We start from the raw sequence: 9084 nt of genomic DNA, 5'->3' as shown, positions 1-9084 counted from the left end.
GTCACTAACCCCAACCATCTTGTCAGTGATTGGCTGGAATGTGGTTTGTTGTATTTTGGTGCACAGCCTGTGCCCCTAGTGTTTGTTTGACGTTTACGCCATTAGTGCATTCAGGGGACAGGCAGTTAGCGCATCAAGGAGAGATGCCTACGATTTCAGATAAAAATGAAATTGCGCTGAAACCATGCAGGAACTCATAGTGCACCTTTTAAAACACAGATAAACGCCGAGCAGATGCTGATTCTTTAGTTTCATCGGTTTAACTTATTTCAAAGTTTCTTGTTTTGATTCAGAAACTGTTTCCTTCTCTGTCTGTTACTTTGTTTACTTGCAGCTGCATGTTTGATTACTGTCTGTATTTTAAAACTCTTCATGTCCTCTGCTGCTCCTTCACTAAGTTTTAGACTCGGCAGTGCTCCGGTTCAGGATGTTGATAGAACGGAGCATCCTCCTGTTTCTGAAAAAGTGATAAATTACAGAAGTGCAAAGTCCTGACAGATAATATTTTTTGTATCTTGTGCACACAACATTAAAAATCTCAGTACTTGTCTATCCCAGTACCATGCCTGTGGTCTATAACAAATTTGCACATATAAAATATTAAAAAGAAAAATGGAAATACAGTTTTGTTTTTTGTTGTTTAAAAATGACCAGCAAGTGGCAGCAGAGAACTTCTCACAGTAAAAAGGGCAAAGTTCAAGACACAAATACTGTAGGCACACATGAATAGAGGCAGTTAATAAAGAAGACCAGAATGCTAATAACATTATTAGAGGTTCCAGGGGTCCTTAAAGACCTCCCCCCCCCCCTCTCCTCCTCAATAGCTACAGACACAGAAATGGCACATCCTAAGGAAAGCTCATTGTGGGACTGGCTCTAGTGGCTGTAATTCTGCACCAAGGCTGAATTTTGGGAAAGAGACTTCAGATACAGTATTAGGGGACCACTAAGGTCTATATAAAAGAGACTTCAGATACAGTATTAGGGGACCACTAAGGTCTATATAAAAGAGACTTCAGATACAGTATTAGGGGACCACTGAGGCCTATATAAAAGAGACTTCAGATACAGTATTAGGGGACCACTGAGGCCTATATAAAAGAGACTTCAGATACAGTATTAGGGGACCACTAAGGTCTATATAAAAGAGACTTCAGATACAGTATTAGGGAACCACTAAGGTCTATATAAAAGCATCCAAAGAGCACCATGTCATGGGACCTTTAAGAATAAGAGATACTTTATTGATCCCCAGTGGGGAAATGGCATTTTTACACCCTGTTGATATATATCACACATTACACACAGGCCCTAAATACACACATGCACAAACAGGACCTTAAACATGCACTAATGGAGAGATGTCAGAGTGAGGGGCTGCCCATTAAAGGCGCATTAAAGTTGAGGGTTTGGTGCCATGGAGGTGAACTGGCACCTCTCCAGCCAACAGTCCACAGTTCACACTTTGTCCATACGGAGACTTGAACCAGCGACCCATCGGTTCCCAGGCCCCCTGTTGCGGATTTTCGGCCTTTCATAAATTGACACACAATCGCAAGGTAATGTAAGTCAAGGGAGGCCAAACGGCATTGATAAACACGCTAAAAAGCGATTATGCTTCTTTATAACACGCCAATACTGGCATACGAATTGGTGTGTCATACATACGCCACTTATTGAGATCGGTCTGAAATAAGGGAACTGAGCTGAACCTTTTTAAAGAGGCTTCAGGTTCAAGGCGTCCACAGGCGGTTACAGGTATCCTTGAGAAGTTTCTAGGGCTCCAACGGGCTACAGTGGTCCTTGATGAGGCTCCAGGGGTTGTCCTGTTGTCCCACAATGCAACAGCAGAAATAGAGGAGCTGCACACATGTTGGTAAAACGAAGACACTCGGGAAGGAAAAACATAATTTAAGTGATGGGAAATAGATTTATTGATAACAAAAACAAATATAGCAACGGCTTCCTGTGCTTTACACACACGTTTCTACCAAAATAGAAGACTCATTTGGAGTTTTGTCCTACGTCTCACAGGTTGTTGGACGTGTGTCATGAAGAACATTTCATTTAATTGAAGTTCTTGTTATGCCGCTGATTTACCCTCTATCCCACTGAGATGTGTGAGGGCGTTCCAGAAGTCCTTTGACAACATTTACAGACGCCACAAATTAAAACCTGTTCAGTGAAATGAAACGGCGCGGTGTGGTCATCTGTTTTCTGACAGCCTCACGTCGTCCAAACGATTCACAGAAGAAAACTCTTTGTTTTCATTATCTTGAGTGAGGTTTCTCTGATGAACGCTGCCATCATCATCCTGAACACATACGCATATTCAATTTCAAACAGTGAAACCTCCAGGAGGCTTTCGTTTCAGCTCCTGGAACAAAACTTCATGAACTAATTCTGTTAATGAACTAACACTAATTTGATTGGTTTTTCTCTCAGTGGCTTGGCACAAAATTCTGGTCCATTTAGAAAGGCATTCTCTATGGGCCACTCCCCACATCCACAGCTATTCATTCTAGCAGTGGTGTAGTCTAATGTATTGTAGTGGGTACTGTATATAAATATATTGGCCAGAATCTGCCTTTGGGGGGAGGGGGCGGCATATCATAGTGGGGGGATCTGGGTTTCCTCCCCTAGGGAAGTTTTAAGCATCAACGACTTCATTTCTTGTATTGATTATACACTTTTATGCACCAATTTACAGTGTAAATACCTTTATTTAGCCTATATGAAGAAGAAAAACACAGACGACAATTCAAAATATATCAAAAATATAATGGAAAGTATGTTGTTGCGTATCATTGGGCATCTTTAAGTGAGCTTTCTTAGTGGGTATACTGTGTATACCTGCGTATCACGCAGACTACACCACTGCATTCTAGCATCTTTTGGGGCCCTGGCTACTCAGTCCCCTTTCCACCCCCCAGTCTGACACCCCTGGTTTTTCTATACGAAAAATAAGTTTGTCTTATTTATATCAGTGTAACACTTCAGAGTTTTCACCTCTTCCCTTCCCATGGGTAGGTTTGTCATTTTCCCTCTAAGAACACGAGCCTTGCACGGCCATACCTAGCCGAACCCCTATACCCCCGCACAACCACTCCGCTCCCTGGGTACCAGTCTTTTAGAAATTTCTAAAGGGTCCAAAAGATATCAGCAGGCCACCGTGCCTTTTCTTATCGAGCACCTCAGGAATAACCTTCTGTTGTATGTCAGAGAAGCCAGCTCTATCCTCCTGAGACCCAGCCCATTGACTTATGTCCACTGTATATGTGGACATATATATTTTGTCTGTTTTCGTACAGCATAGGAACAAGCACATTTTATGGAAAGATAAAATATGAGTCAAATATTGTTTGTCTATGGTTTTGTTACAATGATAATCATATATTTTCTTGTTCATTAAGGTGTTAGGAATCATATATTGAGTTCTGATAGAAACTACATTATGTATCTTTTGAAAAATTTGCCATTTTATGAATGTCAATTATAGTGGACTTCAGGACTATCTTCATGTAAATAATGACTCCACATCTACCAAATCTGTCTGTTTTCGTACTCAAATGATCCTGTTGTCCACTACATGTGGACATTCTTTAAATAAATAAAAATTAAAAAAAATTAAATTGTAGGATGTTTTTTTTTTTTAACCTTAAACAGGTATGGAATCACAAAAAATATGATTAGGGGAAAAAAATGTCCTTGGTTCTCAGGTGGTTATCACTACTTTTAAATCAAAACTCAGAAAAAGAATTTTCCCCAAAAGTTATGGACCATCACATGACTTGTTTTTACCCTTGTACCACTTTTTGTTTCACTTTTATGTACCTATATATCCGCAATGATTTGAATGTATATTTTTGTATTTTTAATGCTGACTTTTACTCAATTCCCTGTTGTACAGCGTTTTGAGACGATGTTTTATGGTGATATTGCACTTGAAATAAAATAAAATTGAATTGAATTGAGAGTTGCCGGGCGACCGCTGCCTCGTCAAATAATTTTTTTTTTTTTATTGTTAGTTTTGTTAGCTCCTAACCCTTAAAACACCAAAATCACACAATAACACAAACAAAATAACCAATCGGGGCAGCAGTAGAGCAGCAACTCCTGTGTTCTGCGAGGTAAAATGACGATGAATGATGTTTTTGTCAAAGGAGTCTGGTGGCATTGAAAGGGCGTAGATGGACACAACGACCTTCCCCGTCGTAATGGGCTGCCTGACAGCAAGAAAAAAATGGGGGGGTTAAAGATTCTAAATATAGCATACAATTAAACTGATATAGATTTTTTTTTTACGTAGCTAAAATACATTTATCTGCTGCCCCCGTCCACAGCAGGACGTTGCTAAGCTTCCGTGTCGGTACTTCTGCCTGCTTCTCCAAACTGGGGGCGTGCCCACCGCCATCTACTGTAGGTAACACACTGACTATGGAGACGTAGCTCATACAGCCACACTTGAAAACATCTGAACTATCCCTTTAAAGTTCAGGCTCTACTAAGAACTAAAAGTGAACAATGACGCTCACATTGCAGCTGTTGTCAAAAAGGAAGTACAGTACATAACAGCAATGATCCTCCCTCTCTTCTACTCTCAGCTCCTTCTGCTCTCAGCCACAGGCAGGAGGGTCAGGATGGAGGGATGAGATGGAGGACGAGGAGAAAGAGGTTGATGAAGCATCTGTTGGATCCTTAAGCAAATTAGGGCAGTCGATCCCAGTGATAAAACATGTGAAAGCAGTTTGAACATACTGGCGGACTAAGCAGCACTGTAAAGGAAACTTTGACCAGATTTAGTCGTTTATACAAACACAAAACTGGCATTTATCGCTATTTCATCACATTTTTATTCATAAAAAAAGGATAACAGGGTTATTAAAAGGTATCAAAGTTAGTTTCCTTCACAGCACTGCGCTAATTTTAGAAACACTGACGTCACAAATCCAAATTTCCCCACCCCACTTGCAAGATATTTGTGACTGCACCAACCAGACTCTGTACAATCTTTAGAGGATTTAAAAAAATATCACATTTCATTTATTTATTTGCTTAACTGTATACATGTTATGTTCCTACATGATGTTCTAAATGTTAAAAAAACAAAACAAATACTTTTCTAGGTGAAATCCCTTTATATTTGTTATTAAATTTGATACTTTTGGACTGAAAAACTATTATTTCAGACAATTTCAGATGCATTTCAGATATAAAAACCACTATTTCCTTTAATAACTGAACTCAATCAGATGCCACTTAATTTCTATACTTTATGAATCTGTGTATATATATATATATATATATATACATATGATTTCATATGATTTTGTCAACTAATCGATTAGTTGATTTAATTGATGTCGGTGTAAAACAGAGTTTCTTTCACAAAGACTTGTGCAAAAGCATCGCTTTAAACCTTGCGTTGACCAGAGATGTATGTTTGAACAGTGCAGTGATGTGAGTTTAACATATTAAAGATGATCTCTGTATCATTAGTACCAAGACTTTGATAAAAAATAAAATATATATATAACACAGTCACCTGGAAACTAATGAGTTCCTATGAGCTCAGCTCGTTTCCTGAAAGGCAAACTGATGTTCCAAGATTCAGGCTGACCGACAGCGGCGGCCGTTTCTGACTGACTGAGTTAAATCAGCAGCTGAGCTCTGAGATCCTGCCAACACACTCTGAATCTGAATCATATAGACTCATTTACACCCATTCATACACCTGATTGACTTAAAAGGAAGGAGCGGAGGAGAACCAGCAGTACCGTTTCCCTCAGGGAATCAGAGTAACCTCTATCACTCTAAGCACTATTTTTAGCCTCCTGTTGCGAGAGATGTTTATATTTTTAACTAAAGCAACTGCAAAATATGGGAACCTTTAATATTTCTGTAAGTACGTAGTTAAAAACAAAATCCAATTTTTTGGATGAACCATACTTTTTTTGTATGAACCATACAGTTGTTACCATGGAATATAGTTTATTATAGTTCTCGCGAGAGCACAATTGGAATTTGCTCAGCGAGTCACTCTGGCATTCAGTAATGATGCTCATTAACTATGCCCCAGTAGCCGAGCTGCACCAATCACATCGGTGTATCTGATATAGGCGGGCCAGAGGCGAGCTAAACAGATGACGACAGCGCTGCGACGTCAAAGTCATTAGTAAACATTGCAAGATGGCCACGGATGAACGGCAGTTGTTTGAAACGGCTTTGGCCGCTACAATGAACGGGTTAGACTTGGCTGTTTATCTAAAAGAGGAACAGAAGACAGCGCTCCAATCGTTCCTTTGTAAGAAGGACGTTTTTGCTGTTTTGCTGACCGGATACAGCAAGAGTTTAATTTACCGGTTAGCTCTGCTGGTAGCTAAGAGTTTAATCTACCAGTTAGCTCCACTGGTAGCTAAGAGTTTAATCTACCAGTTAGCTCCGCTGGTAGCTAAGAGTTTAATCTACCAGTTAGCTCCTCTGGTAGCTAAGAGTTTAATCTACCAGTTAGCTCCGCTGGTAGCTAAGAGTTTAATCTACCAGTTAGCTCCTCTGGTAGCTAAGAGTTTAATCTACCAGTTAGCTCCGCTGATAGCTAAGCGTTTAATTTACCGGTTAGCTCCACTGGTAGCTAAGAGTTTAATCTACCAGTTAGCTCCTCTGGTAGCTAAAAGTTTAAACTACCAGTTAGCTCCGCTGGTAGCTAAGAGTTTAATCTACTAGTTAGCTCCGCTGATAGCTAAGCGTTTAATCTACCAGTTAGCTCCGCTGGTAGCTAAGAGTTTAATCTACCAGTTAGCTCTGCTGGTAGCTAAGAGTTTAATCTACCAGTTAGCTCCACTGGTAGCTAAGCGTTTAATCTACCAGTTAGCTCTGCTGGTAGCTAAGAGTTTAATCTACCAGTTAGCTCTGCTGGTAGCTAAGAGTTTAATCTACCAGTTAGCTCTGCTGGTAGCTAAAAATTTAATCTACCAGTTAGATCCGCTGGTAGCTAAGAGTTTAATCTACCAGTTAGCTCCTATGGTAGCTAAGAGTTTAATCTACCAGTTAGCTCCACTGGTAGCTTAGCGTTTAATCTACCAGTTAGCTCCGCTGGTAGCTAAGAGTTTAATGTACCGATTAGCTCCGCTGGTAGCTAAGAATTTAATCTACCAGTTAGCTCCTCTGGTAGCTAAGCGTATGGGGCTCTGGATACGTCACCCCGTGTATTGTTGTGATTGGTCGTAGTGTTATCCAATTGTGTGCAGTGAGATTGTCAAATGCATGGTTGGTGCCGCCCCTTGAGTTGGGCCATTTTCATTACTCAGTGCCAGACCCCTTAATCTTTGGGATTTGGGTCTGGATTTCCAGGCTATACAGTTGTATGTCTGTGAATGTTCTCAGTCATCCAGGTGATAAAGAGAATAGTCTTTATTGTCAGAAGCAGGAAGGAGTTTATAGCCACAGGAGTTACCCTGTATACGTGGAATTTGCCTTGGTGATAGGTGCATACATACACAAACAAACATGTTCAACATTTATAAGACATAAACAATCAATACAGAAACAGAATCAAATATATATAAAATATCTGTTTATTATAAGACATAGGATGCTAAATGGGTTGAGTACAGAACACAAATAAATATATAGAATGTGCAATGGGCAGATGTATAGTCCAGGATGAAGGTTAGTGCAAAGTGTAGTGACTAGGGATGATGGGGGGGGGGGGTTAAGAGTCAGAGTCAATGGGGGTGCGGGGCCTTGTTGATGGACGAAACTGTTTTTATGGCGGGAGGTTTTGGTTCTGATGGGCCGCAGCCTCCTGCCAGAAGGGGAGGGGTTCAAACGGTTTGTGTCTGGGGTGACAATGGACAATTCCATTGGATGCAGTCCCCTCAGTGCAAACATCAGCAAAAGTGTATATATAATAAATAAAGTGAATAAATAAATATAAAAGTAGTTATCCAAGGAAGGTTAAAGAATCAAGGGCAACTGGACTTGGCTAAAAGGTGCTGGAAGACGTTTCAATGTTGTCCTTTTCAACTCTTCCCAGTGAACTAAACAAACGCTCACATTTGGCCTCAACAGTGAGCCGAGTGAGCAGAGTTGATTGAGTAACGTGAGCTGTACCTGGTTTGTTATATTTTGGTGCACAGCCTGTGCCCCTAGTGTTTGTTTGACGTTTACGCCCCCTGTGTTGTCTCCCGAGACCGGGCTTTTTCACAGTGTATTCAGGGGACAGGCAGCTAGCGAATCAAGGAGAGATGCCTACGATTTGAGATAAAAATGAAATTGCACTGAAACCATGCAGGAACTCATAGTGCACCTTTAACCAAGTCTTGTTGGCATGGTTTTTTAACCTTCCTTGGACATACTGTTGTAATAATAATAATACATTTTATTTGTAAATTACTTTCCATTGTTTGAAGCAATCCCAAAGTGCAACAGAGTAAAACGCGATTGAAAAAAAGGTTGAAAAACAGGAGCATAAAAATACCAAGTTTACTAGAACGTTGTTGTATTCATGTTTATGACTAGCTGTGATGTGTTCAAATGCTCTTGATACAAATGTTCAGTGTGAAATTGTATCTGAAGAAAATGGTTTTATTACACTCTATAGTTCTAAACAGCCTCCGCCCATGTGAGCCTGATTTCTTGATTTAAAGAAATCCAGATGTTGAGAGGAAAGCCAGAGACACACTAAGGTCAGTGACTCGAGTCTGTTCGGCGTTTTCCGTGCCATCGTCCGTCCGAGGGGCCGTCGGCCTTCATTTTGGCCGATTTGACATGTATAATCAGCAGGGCGGGCACTGCCAGCAGTCGGACTCAAATGACCAATCTGATTGGTGGAGTGCTAACCCGGAAACGGGAGCGGGATGAGCGTGACTAGAGTCTCTCAAAATCTGAAGAAAATCTTTTAAACTGACCTTTGTCGATCTGAAATGAAGACAGATTCAGCAGCCGCACGGCCTATTTCTCTCTTGTTAATGTTTCCAGAAACACGTTTCGGTGAACTATTTTAGTACAATATGAGATCGTATTCTGAACGAGCCGCCATGACAGTCTGGCTTTGAATTTTCAGAGAAACCAAACCCACGTGAC

This window comes from Perca flavescens, chromosome 8 (assembly GCF_004354835.1).
Source record: "Perca flavescens isolate YP-PL-M2 chromosome 8, PFLA_1.0, whole genome shotgun sequence".
Taxonomy (NCBI): Eukaryota; Metazoa; Chordata; class Actinopteri; order Perciformes; family Percidae; genus Perca; species Perca flavescens.
The sequence above is the reverse complement of the archived record's forward strand: the minus strand, read 5'-3'. Positions refer to the sequence as shown.